Source organism: Lithobates pipiens, unplaced genomic scaffold (assembly GCF_037356315.1).
Source record: "Lithobates pipiens isolate NorthernLeopardFrog02 unplaced genomic scaffold, aLitPip1_a1.2 Scaffold_16, whole genome shotgun sequence".
NCBI classification, from domain to species: Eukaryota; Metazoa; Chordata; class Amphibia; order Anura; family Ranidae; genus Lithobates; species Lithobates pipiens.
The window spans coordinates 299,259,640-299,276,998 of record NW_027507748.1 but is presented as its reverse complement, the minus strand read 5'-3'; the positions used below and the strand labels follow the sequence as shown (position 1 = coordinate 299,276,998).

The window sequence follows — 17,359 nt, the reverse complement described above, 5'->3', positions numbered from 1 at the left end:
TGATCAAATCAAAGCTCGACGCGTTTCGTGGAGGGAATGTATATAGAAAAGTAATGAACACACCTTCCCTGTGTGAGGTTTTCCCTCATTTATAGGGTACCTTATGCTAAGGTTATTGTATTGGTGATATTTATAGACATTTTCTCTGTGCATTCATATGTATTACAGTTATATACGATACATGGTTTTTGCTTATAGGCAGCATTCCTGGCACCGATTTAATGCCCCACATGGGTATTTGTTTATAAGTGCCTAGTGCACACTCCCCATCTCCCCTCCTCCCCTTTCACCTGTGATCGGGAGGTTCGGGCAGACCATATCTGGGAACAAAATATTAAGTATGTGTATAATTGTAATAGTAATGTTTTTTATTAAAACTGACACCACGCACCCTACGTCATGCAAGTGACATCAGTTCTGATCCCAATACGCCGACGCATAGTGTTTCAGATCTCCGTGTCCCCATGGAGGAGTCTTCTTCTGCCTACTGCTGAGTGCGCACTCAGCTCAGGTGCGGTCCCTCCTCCATTATCTCACACATGTGGCGTTGGCGGCATATTTAAACACACCCCCCACTTGGAGCTAGCTGTGTTTACGGCTAGTCTCTACCTGGGGTCAATGCACAGCAGCCATATGGTATGCTGGTGCCTTTTTGGGTGCTATTTTTTTGGGGTGAGGGTTCCTTTCCTTTTTCTTTTCTTACATACTTTCTTATGCTTTAGATTCTCTTTTTTTTCATTGGTGATCCTGTATTGCAGCTTTTTGTCCCTTTTCATTTTTTTATTCTTTCTTGGCACACTGGGACACTGGCACAGGACTGCGCTGCCCTGACTGTGGCACTGATCATCTCCTGCACCCCCTTCATAGCCTGCCCTGAACTTGCCTCTCCTCCATGGCCTTCATGCGCTCTTGAATTGTCAAAATTTCACAGATAAAAAAAGAATGCTTGTCGTTGTTGATCCCAGATTCACTCAATACTTTTGTTATGTCAGTGTCCAAGTTGTGGGACTATGTGTGCACAGCTAGTAAGTATTTTGTGGCTGAAAATATGACCTGGAGGTTTGCGGTTCACAAACTTTTGGCCGCATTCGCAGTTCACGTTCGAGCGTCGAACCGTCCCGTCGGAAATTCGTCCATCACTAATAGCCGGTAATTGTCAATAATTGTCAGTAGTAGCGGCAGGGGGAATGAAGGTGGAAGTAATGCCCCATACACATGGTCGGACTTTCCAACGGAAAATGTGCGATCGGATCTTGTTGTCGGAAAATCTGATCGTGTGTGGGCTCCTTTAGACTTTTTCCGCTGGACTTTCCAACATACAAATTTTGAGAGCAGGATCTAAAATTTTCCGACAACAGAATCCAATTGTTTAAATTCCGATCGTGTGTAGACAATTCCAACAGAAAAATTGCCATGCATGCTCAAAATAAATTACGAGGCAAAAGCTATTGGCTACTGGCCTGTTTATAGTGCCGATGTGCGTGTTCTACGTCACCGCGTTCTGAACGATTGGATTTTCCGACAACTTTGTGCGACCGTGTGTATGCAAGACAAGTTTGGGCTAAAATCCATTGGATAAAATCTGTGTACAGGGCATAAGAGATGCATCTTAAAAATGTTGTTCATTACTGCAGTTGCAATCATACCGTGTAAATAACTATTAAATAGCACTATGAATGAGACAATTAACCTAGACCTGCATCCAAAAGTTTAGAAAGATTTTCTGTGTTCATGAGATGTCACCGCTTTCATCCTGTCTATCAATATGCATTTCTTCATCACAATCAAAAATTCTGGGTACACATTTTTTAATGACCCCTTCTATGGAGTCTATACCTGACATTATACAGTTAGAAAAGTAACACACAAAATTGGTTGCATGGAGATATTTTTTTTAAAAATTAGCAAAAAAGGCACCCCAGCTCTAAAAAATCTTGAGATGGGGAGAGTTTGTATGTAGTTACATACAGTATTTGTAATAAAAATGTTACTTTGAATATAAATGTAGGTTTAAAGCATTTGCTAATATGTGCTTTGCCTATGGAATTAAGGTTAGCATGCCATGAAAAACCCACACATTGAGGGAGGGAGAAGGCGGAGCCTAGCCAAGAGGTAATGCTGGCTTAGAGCTCCATTCTCAGCAGGACAACGGAGCCATATAACGGCGGAGGTAACTTGACCCTCCGCACATATATCATACCAAACGGTAGATAAATATCCCTACCTTGCATTGGTGACATTCGGGGGGGGGGGGGGGGTCAGAGGAGACTCATGAGGCAGAAAATTAACAAGAAAGCGCCGCCTCACACACACAGCAGTATGGCACTGAAACCCTCCCCCTCTGAGGGGAGACACAGTGAGGAGAACAAACAGACAGCCCCTTCTGCTGCTTTACATAAAGATGTTCTCTCATTAAAGGCACATAGTCTCTCTAACCAAATACCTGAGAAAAATATGTCAGTTCTGGAGAATTTAGAACTTTCCACACAAAAAGACTTATCCCCTCCTGTAACGCTGAAACAAATAGAAAATCTGCTTCAAAAATCACTAAAAACCACTGCAGATATTATCACCACAAATCTTACCAAAGAAATTAGAATACTTGGTCAGCTTACATCAGCACTGGAAATTAGAGCAGACGTTCTGGAAAATTATACATCGAACATTGCCTCAGAAATTGATTTTCTTAAAGAGGAAAATGACATATTACAATCCAAATTGGAGTATTTTGAAAATCGTGCAAGACGCTCCAATATACGTATTAGAGGAATACCCGAATCTGTGACTGATTTAAACGGTGCTATTACTGCACTTTTTCAAGAATTACAACCAGCTATCCCACTAGAGCGTCTTGAAATGGACCGGATTCATAGAGCCCTAGCACCAAAGAAAATAGATGGTCCTCCCTGTGACATTATCGCAAAATTGCATTTCTACCGCACTAAGGAACTACTGCTAAATACAGCTAGAAATAAAGATCCCCTAATTTTCCAGGGTCATAAATATCAATTATTCACAGACCTCTCACAGATTACAGTCAACAAAAGAAGAACCCTGAAACCACTACTGCAAATATTACAGCGAAATGACATAATCTACCAATGGGGCTTTCCTTTCTCAGTGCGTTTTACTTTCCAAAGTCGCAAATATATGTGCCGAACAGCTAAGGACCTGCAAACTACTTTACAGAAACTAGGGATGATAAACACATCAAGAGATGCTGCGGACACTCGCCAAAAATCATCCTCATATGCTGATAATCCCTCCTCTGCTTCCAGAAGAGAAGAAGACTACAATCCACAGAAAAGAAGTCGCATACAATCTCCACCTCCAGATCTGGCTGACACTATGGACTTCTAAACACTTGTACTGAGGCTACTATCTTGCCTTTTCAACAGAATGGCTACTGCCGAGTTTTTTCTCTGACTTCCAATCAATATTTTTATCATAATCTTATTTAAGAAATGTTCCTAATAATTTAGGCACCTTATTATAACTTTTTTTTTTCTCTCTTCTCTTCTTTGTCTCTGAGGTTGCCTTAATCTTACATTTTTATTTTTTGCTTGAAAAATGAAATTATATGATTGGCTCTTGGTGTCCTGCAGGGAAGTTCCTTCCACCCTCTCTTGCTACCCTCAACAGCTCGGTGTATACCGGGCAGTTGACAGTGGCTCATGTACCCTTGGAGGGAGAGATTTTCTCCTCCCAACGGACACATTAAGAACATAGATATGTTAAGATATATTTCAATATTGTATATTAATTGTATTTTCTTGTTCAGTCATTATCTCCTTTCCCTCCACCCCTATACTCTGGAGACAAATAATTTCTTATATGACACACGTTCTAACATAAACACCAACACATATTTACTTTTCCCAACTCCATGACCCCATTAAATATCATATCATTAAATACTCAGGGACTAAACGTTCCACACAAACGCACTAAAGCCTTCTGCACATTTTCATCCAAGAAAGCACATATAGTTTGCCTCCAAGAGACTCATTTTGCGTCACAATCCACTCCCAAATTTTTCAGTAAAGACTACCCCCAAGTATACACAGCTTCGGCCTCCTCTAAAAAACGAGGCGTGCTTATAGCTTTCCATCGCAATACACCATTTTCACTAATGAAGGAAATCAAGGATCCAGAAGGTCGTTACTTGATTCTTAAAGGACACCTACTTGATACAGCTATCACCATTACATCATACTACGCTCCTAACAAAAATCCTATTTCTTTTCTTTCTCATTTATTTCAAACTATAGAACACCACAAAATAGGTACTACAATTCTATGTGGAGATTCTAATCAGACCATATTCCCATTTTTGGATAAATCACCAATTCCACAGTCACATACAGCAGACAAACAACTCTTATCAAAACTAATTACAAAACATAACCTAGTAGATACTTGGAGAGAATTGAATACAACCAAGAAACAATACACACATTACTCGTTCCCACATCGCTCATTCTCTAGGATAGACCATATATTTATGTCCATAGGGCTAATTCCAGAAATAATATCTACAAAAATTATTCCCATCCCATGGTCCGATCATAGTGCAGGCTACATTACTGTTGCCTCTATAATTCCAAAAAAAAAAGATCCAACATGGATATTAAGAGATTTCCTACTCAAAAATCCAGCTCATAAAAATAATATTGAAATTGCGCTCAAAGATTATATAAAATATAACTCCACACCTGACGTCTCTCCAACTACATTATGGGAAGCACACAAACCTGTTCTCCGTGGCATATGTCTACAGCAAGCAAACATATTCAACAGAGAGCGGAAAATCCTTTGTCAGACTTTAGAAACAAATTTCAATAAATGTCACACAGCATTCCAAAATAACCCTTCTTCTTTATCTAAAATAAATCTTGACAAAGCTAAATTGGAATTTGATCTATTCCTTACTGAAGCAGCGGATAAAACCATCAAGAGATCACAACACAATTTCTATATCAATGCGAATAAACCTCACACACTATTAGCCAGGGCATTAAAATCCTGCCAGAACCCAACGAAACCGATACGTCTGAAAATCTCTAGATGGGTATACACAAATAATCCTTTAAAAATATTACAAAAATTCAAAACACAATTAAAAAATGTATACTCTTCTAATAATGAGTTGGACCCTTCTAGAGCAAATGATTTTTTCTCTCATATATCTCTACCGACACTATCTAAAACACAAATGGAAATGATGGAGGAACCAGTGTCAATTATAGAGGTATCTGAAGTTATCAAAAATCTGAAACTAAATAAAAGGCCAGGTCCTGATGGTTTTTCTGCGCTGTATTACAAAACGTTTGTAGACACCCTATCTCCAGTCTTGACAAACACTTTTAATTCCCTTTTGGAAGGTCATTCTTTTAGAAGAGAAACCCTAACTGCAATTATCTGTATGCTCCCTAAACCTCACACAGACGATTCAATATGGTCTAATTATCGCCCTATTTCGTTATTAAATTTGGACATAAAAATTTTAGCCAAAATTCTAGCTAACAGATTAAATACTATTATAGGCAATCTAATACATCGTGATCAAGTGGGCTTCATTCCATTACGTCAAGCAGGAGATAATATTAGACGTGCAACACTCCTGTCACATGCCGCTAAAAAAAGACGTATTCCCACTTGTTTTCTTTCTTTAGATATTATGAAAGCTTTTGACACTGTATCTTGGTCATATATGAACTATACCCTTTCCAAATGGGGATTCGGCCCTCATTTTTTACGATGGATCTCTAGTTTGTATCAAGATCCCAAAGCTTATATCAGATATGCAGGGTACAAATTGGACGAGTTTAATATACTGAGGGGAACTCGTCAAGGATGTCCACTTTCGCCATTATTATTTGCTTTACTCATTGAACCTTTAGCACAAAGAATTAGGATGGAACCCACTATAACAGGTATTGAAATGGGTGGCTTTCATCATAAGCTCTGTTTATTCGCAGACAATATTCTCCTTTTTCTATCTTCTCCACATGTTTCGGCCCCAAATCTTATGGTTGTACTACAAGAATTCTCATTTATTTCGGGCCTTAAGGTCAATATTCAAAAATCTTCAGCATTAAACATTTCACTTGTTGAAAAAGATAAACAATCTTTACAAAATTCACTACCCTTTAAGTGGGTAGATCATAGCCTCCCATATCTGGGTGTGCAGTTTACTCCTAAGGCTCGGTTCACACAGGGGGCGACACGAGGCGACACTACTTGGGAAGCCAAGTCGGATATGACTTGTATCCGACTTAACAGCGCGACTTGGGGCGACTTACAAGTCGCCTCCAGGACAGGGAACTGTACAAGTGAGCTTTCACCCCTTGTGACATCATTCCTGTTCCTGTCTTCTTCCTTGTTCCTGTTCTTGCCTGTTGTTCTGTGTCCAAAATGCTCTCTGTGCGTTACCTTATGTCAGCTGTCCTAACAGCTGGTTTGGCAGTACTGATGGAAGAGGAAGAAGAAGAAATGAAGCGGAGGAGGATGGCAAGAAGACGTCGCTACTGGATCCATCCAATCATTGCCAATCGACATAACAGAGGGCAGTTCTGGGCTATGTATGAGAACTTGCGTAGTTTTGATGACAAGTTTTTCAAGTATACACGGATGTCGATCACAAGGCAAGTACATATGCTGTATGTCATTGTCCACTTTCCACGTCACTTGCCACAAGTTGTGGATTGTCGACCTGCCACGTCCCTTGCCACATGTGCCATGTCACATGCCACGCGACGTGCCGCGCTTGGCACAAGACGTGCCACGAGACCTGCCACGGGTGCCACGGGAAGTGCCACGGGTGCCACGGGACCTGCAACGGGACCTGCCACGGGTGCCATGGGAAGTGCCACGGGTGCCACGGGACCTGCCACGGGTGCCACGGGACGTGCCACGGGTGCCACGGGACCTGCCACGGGTGCCACGGGACGTGCCACGGGTGCCACGGGACGTGCCACGGGACGTGCCACGGGTGCCACAGGACCTGCCACGGGTGCCACGGGACGTGCCACGGGTGCCACGGGACCTGCCACGGGTGCCACGGGACGTGCCACGGGTGCCACGGGACCTGCCACGGGTGCCACGGGACCTGCCACGGGTGCCACGGGACCTGCCACGGGTGCCACGGGACGTGCCACGGGTGACACGGGACCTGCCACGGGTGCCACGGGACGTGCCACGGGTGACACGGGACCTGCCACGGGTGCCACGGGACGTGCCACGGGTGCCACGGGACCTGCCACGGGACGTGCCACGGGTGCCACGGGACCTGCCACGGGTGCCACGGGACGTGCCACGGGTGCCACGGGACGTGCCACGGGTGACACGGGACGTGCCACGGGACCTGCCACGGGTGCCACGGGTGCCAGGGAAGTGCCACGGGACCTGCCACGGGTGCCACGGGAAGTGCCACGGGTGCCACGTAACCTGCCACGGGTGTCACGTGACTTGGCACAGATGGCACATGACAAACCAGAAGTAGTGTGTTTGCTAGCAGTAAGTGTTCACAAATATGTGGCCTTAAAGTCATGTTGCAAGAGCATTTTTCAGGAGTAAAATAGAGTAGTTTTCCCCTTCGACATTACCTGTCACATGTGTCACACATTCCACACTTTGTGTATTGTCTACTTAACACATGACTTGCTACGTCACCTCACCCTAGCTAAATCCCTTCAATCGGATGATTTATATTTGGCATATTGTTGATGCGATAATGTGTGTGTGTGTGTGTGTGTGTGTAGATACCAGTGGTTTATATTTATTATTTTCTAACATAGATGATTAACAACATTTTTTTTGTTTGTTGCAGTTTTGACGAATTGCTTGGTCTGGTTGACATCCATCTTGAGCGACAGAACACAACATACAGGAAGAGTATCTCATCCATTGAAAGACTAATTATTACATTAAGGTAAACTGTCTTTCTGGTGCGCAATACACTTTGCATCCTCACAGCTCAGCGCTACAATTAGCGTGGAGGAGCAGAGCAGGATAGCTGCTGAGTGTCAGCAGCTCTCACATCTTGGAGGGGATAGAAGAGACCCATTGATGATGTTTGATTATTATTTTTTGTGTGAAGGAGCAGCAGATGAAGCTTTGCTCCAATGCTGCAGCCACCTAGGTAATTATTTTTGACAGAAAAAAACATAGCATGTAATTAAATGTAATAAACTCAAACATACCACACATTAGCAAAACATAAACTTTTTTTAATATTAACATCATTTTTGCAAATAGCATCAAAAAACAGTAAGAAACTTTTTAACAAATACCATCAGCACATTTTTTTTTAAAAATCAAGAAATTAATGAGAAAAATTATAAATTTTGATAAGATGGGAAAAAATTATCACCTTCAGTCATAGGAATGGGGGAAGGTGTGGGTTGGACGTTTTCACGGGTGGCCATTGCAGGGGTAGGTAATGGATAGGGCATGGGGGCATTTGTGTTTTGGGAGGTGTTTCCATATTCGTCACAATATGGCCTATAACAAGGGGAATAGTAGGGGTGGGTTCTGGGTGGCGGGGGATTATAATAATTAGGGAAGGGTACTGATGGGGGTGGTGGTGGGGCAAACACTGGAGAGGGGGCAGTGGCGGCAGGCTGGTAGGCTACATTAGCCTCAAGCAGATCGATTATGTTTTTCTTCACAAAAGCCTGGCGCTCCTGCGGGACATTTTTCAGCATTGCTGCCACCATAATCCCGAATCCGCTTTCTGCACTCTCCATGTCAGATAACTTAGTGTTCATTTTCTCCATGAGTGTCGCAAAACGGTCCAAGTTGGTTTGAATGCGAATCGGTCTTCCCGATCTTCGAGGGAGAGCGGGACGGTCTGTTTCCTGTGTAGATTCGTGCTCCTCTACCTCAGCCATGCTGAGATTGGCCGGCTGGGAATCCTCATTTGTCTCCATTGAGTTTTGACCAAGACTCGGTAGCAAAGATGGAGAAGGTGCCCCTTCCTCTCCGTCGGGAGCATTGCCCGCTGCAGCACATTGGGCTGATGTACCTGGCTGTTCCGGGTGCGGCATACTGGATTGTGTTCTGCATGAAAGATAGAATACAATTATTATAACCTTATACAACTGTATAGTATCACTGTCCTAATATGAAAGATATTATCTTACGCTCTAAGATCCATGGATCAGGAACTCCATCTCCTCGGCATGGATATAGGGTGCTACCCTTTTCCCCCCGGAACCACTTCTTTGGTTCGCTAGTTTTTTCAGATATCGATTATAGCAATCCCTGAGCCCCTTCCACCTCGTTTGTAAGATGGTCACTGCAAAACATAAACAGGAACATAATCAATTCTTTTGTTTTTCAGATACCTTGCAACAGGTCATTCAATTGTAAGTCTACATTATGAGTTCATGGCTGGCAAGTCGACTATCAGCTATATCATCCGAGACACCTGCAAAGTTTTATGGGACATGCTTAACACCATGGTGATGAAGAGGCCGACACCTGAAACATGGCGTGATATAGCAAATAAATTTTGGAGTAGGTGCAATTTTCCCAATTGCATTGGAGCTATCGATGGGAAGCATGTACGTGTACAAAAGCCTGTGGGTAGCGGAAGTATGTACTTTAACTATAAAAAATATTGCTCCTTTGTACTGCTCGCCGTTACAGATTCCAACTACTGTTTCACATATGTAGACATTGGATCCTATGGAGGTAGCTGTGATGCAAGGATTTTTGGAAATTCATCCTTTGGTGAAAGACTACGGGAGAATCTACTTGATATTCCTGAAAATTGCCCCCTTCCTGGCACAGCTGAACCTGCGCTACCCTATGTGTTTGTTGCGGATGAGGCCTTTGCATTGGGTGAACACATGATGAGGCCTTACTCTAGTAGGAACCTGTCCACTCCTAAAAGGATTTTCAACTACCGGTTAACAAGGGCAAGAAGGGTGGTTGAGTGTAGTTTTGGAATTCTAGCCAATAAATGGCGCTTTCTACATACTACAATAAGCTTAAACATTGAAAATGCTATAACTGCTGTAAAAGCAGCATGCGTGCTGCACAATTTTGTCAGAGTCAGGGACGGATATTGTTTTGAGGATTCTCTACTACACGAAATGGAAAGTGCACACATCAGTGCTACAAGGGGATCCACTGATGGTGCCACAGTGCGCGATCAATTTAGATCCTATTTCAATTCACCGGATGGTGAATTGCCGTGGCAGATGGACGCCATTTCCTAATCAACTTCATAAATATTTTTACACAACTGTTTTGATTTCATATCAAGTATCTTTTTGGGAATTTTTGAGTACGGTTGTTAACATGTGCTGATATGGATTATTGTTTTTTAATTAAAGTTGTCTGCTATGTTTTTTGTTATTTGTTATTATATGTTCAATAAATTTAATATGTTAAAATTATGTTGAACTTACTTTTGATGTGGTTATATTGTTCAATCATTATTGTAATAAAATTATCATAGTGCTACACATCAGTGACAGACTTCACAATGTTGCTCCGTAATCTTGCCCTAGAGTTAATAGGCACCATTAGGAACCCCAAGTGCCAGGTGACCTGTAATGAGTGCCATGTAAAATGTTACATGTGGCAGGTCCCGTGGCAGGTCCCGTGGCAGGTCCCGTGGCTGGTCCCGTGGCACCCGTGGCACGTCCCGTGGCACCCGTGGCAGGTCCCGTGGCACCCGTGGCACTTCCCGTGGCACCCGTGGCACGTCCCGTGGCACCCGTGGCACTTCCCGTGGCACCCGTGGCAGGTCCCGTGGCACCCGTGGCACGTCCCGTGGCACCCGTGGCACGTCCCGTGGCACCCGTGGCACGTCCAGTGGCACCCGTGGCACTTCCCGTGGCACCCGTGGCACGTCCCGTGGCACCCGTGGCACTTCCCGTGGCAGGTCCCGTGGCACCCGTGGCACTTCCCGTGGCACCCGTGGCACCCGTGGCAGGTCCCGTGGCACCCGTGGCAGGTCCCGTGGCACCCGTGGCACTTCCCGTGGCACCCGTGGCACGTCCCGTGGCACCCGTGGCACTTCCCGTGGCACCCGTGGCAGGTCCCGTGGCACCCGTGGCACTTCCCGTGGCACCCGTGGCACTTCCCGTGGCACTTCCCGTGGCACGTCCCGTGGCACGTCCCGTGGCACCCGTGGCACTTCCCGTGGCACCCGTGGCACTTCCCGTGGCACCCGTGGCAGGTCCCGTGGCACCCGTGGCACTTCCCGTGGCACCCGTGGCACCCGTGGCAGGTCCCGTGGCACCCGTGGCACGTCCCGTGGCACGTCCCGTGGCACGTCCCGTGGCCCGTCCCGTGGCAGCCGTGGCAGGTCACGTGGCAGCCGTGGCAGGTCACGTGGCACATCAAGTTGGTATTGAAACAATGCTTTTTTGAAGCAAAAACGTGGGGAATACAGTTCAGACACCATTAGAACAGTCAATTCATCTAATGTTCATGTAATTGGAGCTTTTGTTGCTCTGGTGTGATATTTTTGATGGCAGGGGGATCTAGGGGGAGGAACCAAGGACTGTTGTGAAAGGGGGCATTTATGCACCGATTCTCTGTGCAAAAGAAGACCTACAAGACCTAAATTGAACTACAACAATCATGCATAGTGAAGGAGAAAAGACATATAAACTTACTTTTTGCAGAGCGGTCGGCCTGCGACAAGACATCCCAGTCTTCGAAAGAGAGTCTGCAGATCTCCAGCCAGGCACTCTCTCTTTTTTGTATCAACTGGTATGCTTTGTTGGTCTTGGCATACAGACACCTTCTCTCCCTAACAAAGCGTATCAGGGACTCATTGTCCACTGGTTCTCTCCTGTTCACAGCAGACATTTTGGAGGAGAGAGCTCTTGGTCTGTGTGAGTTCAAGATAAGCAGGAAAACGAAACTAATGTGTATGGAAAGGAGGGGCTGCCTGCAGTGGGGGCTGGGTGACTTCCTGTCAAGTAGCCTGCAAGTAGCCTACAGATGAACAGGGGAGGCGACTTACATTGACATGGATGGGTACAAGTCGCCTAGAAGTCGTTTCCAAGTAGTACAGGAACCTTTTTTAAAAGTCGGAGCTACTGCAGTAGCGTATATTAAGACAGCTCCATTGACTATCATTGTTTTTAATGCAGCGCGACCTGGAGGCGACTTGAGGCGACCGAGACCGACCTGAAGTCAGATCGCAGTCGCCCGCAGTGTGAACCGGCCCTAACCCCTCCGATTTATTTGCAGCTAATTACCCAGCTCTATTAAAAAATATTACAAGGTCGTTATCTAATTGGTCATCAATGCCGATATCATGGTTTGGGAAAATCAATATCATAAAAATGTCTGTTCTTCCGAAATTTTTATATTTATTCAGAACTCTCCCGATTCATATTCCTGCATATTTTCTTAGGCTGATTCAACAAAAAGTAACGAAATTTACTTTTTACGAAAATAAAACCCAGACTTCACAAAAAAACACTTGTTCTCCCCAAAGCTTTGGGTGGTTTGGGATTCCCAGACTTTAACATATATTATAAGGCAGCTCAATTATCTCAATTAACAAAATATCACTCTTCTACAGAGATTCCTTTATGGGTCCTCATTGAAGCTGTAGACTGTGATCCTCTTCCTATAAACAATATATTATGGTTACAACCTGCGGATCGTAAGTCTATAAATAACCCCATTTCTAAGCACTCTCTATCTATATGGGATAGGTATAGAAATTCACATGGTCTGCAATCTCCACAAAATCCGCTATTATCTTTCCACAAGAATCCGACTTTTTACCCAGCCTGGAAATATCCCAAAACCTTTAAAGCTTGGTCTAAGGCTGGTATCACTTGTCTATATAATTTAACTTCAACTACATCAATAAAATCTTTTACAGATCTATGTGAATTATATAAGCTTCCACAATCAGAAATATTCAGATATCTCCAAATCAAAGATTTTTATACTCCTCTTCTCAATTTAAATGTAAACTTACATAATATTTCTCAATTTGAAAGATTTTGTCTCAAGGAACCACATGCTAAAGGTCGTATTACATCATTGTATACACAATTGATATCTAATTCTAATACTGTTATACCTAAATATGTGGCCAAGTGGGAAAAAGATTTGGATTGTACGATCGATTCTAGGTCTTGGTCAAACATATGGTCTTTCACAAAATCTTCCTCTATAAATATATTGGCGTCTGAATCATCATATAAAGTTCTCACACGCTGGTATTTGGTTCCTGCGAGAATCGCCAAATTCTCAACAGACAACACTGGCCTCTGCTTTCGTGGCTGTCCAGAAAAAGGTACCTATATACATACCTGGTGGCATTGCTCAATTGTACAATCATTTTGGAAAAAGATCTTTCTGATAATTACAAAATTTTTTGATCGTCCAATTTTTCCAGACCCAATTATAGCTCTCCTTAATTTAAAGCCAGCCTTTCTGAATCAGAAACAATTCAAATTAGTTCTTACACTCCTGATAGCCGCAAAGCAGACTATAGCCAATGCGTGGAAAACAGATGTGGTGAATATTGCAGAAACCAAACGTAGAATGAATCAATCTTTCATCCATGCTAAAATGGACGCTATAGATAAAAACCAGATGACAACGTTTGATATCATATGGAAACCCTGGATTAAATATTATACATCAGATAATATTGACAACCAAGTTTTATTGTTATGGTGATTAAGATTTTTTATAGAATTACAACATTAGATGATATATAAAACCTCCTCCGGAGAATTATTCCCTCCCCTTCCCCTCCTATATACCTTTTATGTTCTTCCCTTACTATATAATACTTACTATAAACATACTTTAGAAGTTATGGTCAAAACTTTAAAATCATATATTTTCTTTTAGACATATTTATATTTTCTCGGGATCAAAATGTTTAAAACTCAGCTATAAGAATGTTTTCAAATTCTAAAATATATAAGGCCATTTATTGTCATTCCCACGAGAATATGTTTAAATTCTTCTTTGCTTTGTATCATCCGTACTTCAATATGTCTACTTTTTATTTCTGGTATCACATAATTTGTCTTATATTCTGTACATGTAATTTATTTTAACATAAAATAAAATTTTTGAACAAGAAAAAAAAAAAAAAAAACCCACACATTTCACCCACACAGAGGAGTAATGAGGTAATGTCTGTTTTATCACTTATATTTTAAACACCTGCTCTGCTTGTATGTTGTGAATTCCATTATTTCCATATCTATTACTATCTGTGACGGGGAAGCTAAAGCTCTACCTGACAGCAGAAAATGACAATACAAAATATTATTATGCAACATTTAATACATTTATCACTAAAATAAAATGGATTTTATTTTTATGTCCTAATATAGAAAGAATATATTCACAAAACCACTATTCATTTTCTTTCATCAAAGTCAAAAATCAGAATTATGCTGAACACTGTTATTCTTTGAACTGATCATTTAGAACAAATTCGGGTGCCTTTCACCAACAACCTTTAACGTAAGATGTTATTAGGAGTCATTAAGGGAATCAAACACATACAGTCAGAGCATCTACAGCACTATCCTCTTATTTTAGCTTCTAAATCCTAATCCCAATACTCTCCACAATTCTTTATTACACAAAGCTTCTTAGACTGATCAATTTGCTTTCATTTAGCTCTACCAACTAAATTCATTCTATTCCAAAAGTCTGTAAAAGGTAAAAGAGGAAGAACATCATTATAGAAAAAGGGAAATAAAATAGTCTAATGGCTATTAAAGATGATTTAACTCTGAAATACAGGGCCACATACTGGATCACAAAAATACCTAAGCATAAATTATTGGGAATTATGATTACGCCTTCAAGAAAAATAAAAGTCTCCAACAATATTTGCCATGCCTACCAGATCTACATCAGGGGTATGCAACAGAAACAATCCTCCCTAGCCTTGGGACTGGGTATGACTGTTTTCACTTTAAGCAGTATTGTCACACTGTTGCCTAGATTCCTATTCTGGACTCTAATTTAAATGTACTTATTTCGTTTTTTCTTAGATAACAGCTGATGCCATCAGTTCCCCTAGCTGGCACTTATTAAGCTAGCACATATCAGACCCCATTAGCCTTAAAAAACCTTGGCACCTGTCTTGCATTGATATGTCTCTCAACCTTTATACTGTACATCCTCATACCAAATGCAAGAAGTTAACAAAACTTGTTCCTGGTCCAGTCTTTTGCTTTATATGATACCATGATACTTATTGTCCTGCTTCCCTATTGTTAATCAGTTTATGTAATTGGCTCTTCTTTTTTCCATTCTTGTCTTGTATCTTGTCATCAGTCTGACTTCTGAGGAGGATACTGGTCTGCTTCCTCCTCTCATTCATGCCTGCTAATTCGGTAGTTCAATTTGTAACTTCTGCTGCTTACCTTGGCCTTCCTACTGACCATATTCCTGTCAGCTGATCCATTACTACAGCTGTGATATTTCTTCCCCTGGATTTGGCCTATTGTCCTTTCCCATGAGCTGGGAGTTTCCACAACCAATTCTATTTATTGTACCAGTGGCTGTGGTGAAAACAGAGCACTCTATATCTATTGAAAAATAGGGAACTTATCCCATTGACTGATCCATTTGTTGATCGTGTAGATGTGCCCCCGTAGGAGCTGCTGAGTGTTGTGGTCCACCTGCCACTCTGCTCAGCCTGGCGTTTACTGCTCAGTCCCTTTCATGCAGAAAACAGCCCATGTGCTTGCTTGTTTCGTTTGTTTTATTGAGGGAATTTAACTTGGACGTGGTAAGGGAAATATGCAATGCCTGGTGAGTTGTATATGAGTCAATTGGTAGATTGTATATCAATCAATTGGCGGATTGTATATCAATCAATTGGGACAACTACATTTACATATACTGGCAGAATTTATGATTTCTTGGCCATTTTTGAGATATGGATGATAACACAAAAACATTTCTTTCACATATGGTTAGTGTTTGGCTAAAGCGATGTATCATTAATCAACTGTGTTTACTCTTTTTAAATCATAATCACAACAGAAACTACCCAAATGACCCTGATCAAAAGTTTACATACCCTGGTGTTTTTGGCCTGATAACATGCACACAAGTTGACACAAAGGGGTTTGAATGGCTAGTAAAGGTAACCATCCTCACCTGTGACCTGTTTGCTTGTAATTAATGTGTGTGTATAAAAAGTCAATGAGTTTCTGGACTCCTGACAGGCCTTTGCATCCAGTGCTGCACTGATGATTCTGCATACTGAGTCATGGGGAAAGCAAAAGAATTGTCAAAGGATTTGCGGCAAAAGTTAGTTGAACTGTATAAAACAGGAAAAGGATATAAAAAGATATCCAAGGAATTGAGAATGCCAATCAGCAGTGTTCAAACTCTAATCAAGAAGGGGAAAATGAGGGGTTATGTTGAAAGCAAACCTTGGTCAGGTAGAACAACTAAATTTTCAGCTACAACTGCCAGGAAAATTGCTTGGGATGCAAAGAAAAACCCACAAATAACTTCAGGTGAAATACAGGCCTCTGTGAAAACATGTAGAAAGAAAGAAAAAAGATGGGCTGCATGCAGTGGCGGAATTATAGGGGTCGCTGCGATCGCCAAGGCGACCGGGCCCCGTGCTGCAGGGGGGCCTTGAGGGCCCCCCTGTATAATTGAAGGAGCGGGCGGCTGTGACCGAGCTCCCCGATCTTCAGCCGAAGTGTAATCGGCACTGTGCGGGGAGCTCAGAGTCATCACACTGCTTGTAACTAAAGTGAAAGCAGTGTGTGCTCTTTGTCTCCCCCTACAGTGCAGTACCCGGCAGGAAGAGGTAAGATAAAGCTCTGCCGTTTTTGAACAGACTTTATGTGTGTGTGCATTTCTGTGTGTGTGTGTGTATTTGTGTGTGTATGTATGCGTGTATGTGTGTGCATGTGTGCGTGTATGTGTGTGTATGTGCATGTGTGTAGATGGCGAGCGGGCAGGGGGGGCACACTGGCGGCATTCAAGGGCACACTAGCAGCATTTGATGGCACACTGGCAGCGTTTAATGGCACAGTTGTAGCATTTGAGGGCACAGTGGCAGCGTTTGGCACAGTGGTTGCAATTGATGGCACAGTGATAGCGTTTGATGGCACAGTGGCAGTGTTTGAGGGCACAGTGGCAGCGTTAAATGGGCACAGTGGCTGCAGTTGATGGCACAGTGGCAGTGTTTGATGGCACAGTGACAGCTTTTGATGGCACAGTGGCTGCAATTGATGGCACAGTGGCTGCAATTGATGGCACAGTGGCAGCGTTAAATGGGCACAGTGGCAGTCTTTAATGGCACAATGGCAGCGTTAAATGGGCACAGTGGCAGTGTTAAATGGGCACGGTGGCAGTGTTA

General features: G+C 42.7%; 1 long non-coding RNA gene across 1 annotated transcript; it reads left to right on the top strand.

The window, feature by feature from the left end:
• The first annotated feature begins 7,834 nt into the window (after positions 1-7,834).
• On the top strand, positions 7,835-10,409 carry LOC143982654 (uncharacterized). Its single transcript, XR_013274495.1, has 2 exons — positions 7,835-7,933; positions 9,347-10,409. It is a non-coding gene; the product is annotated as an uncharacterized LOC143982654 (long non-coding RNA).
• Positions 10,410-17,359: the final 6,950 nt, after the last annotated feature.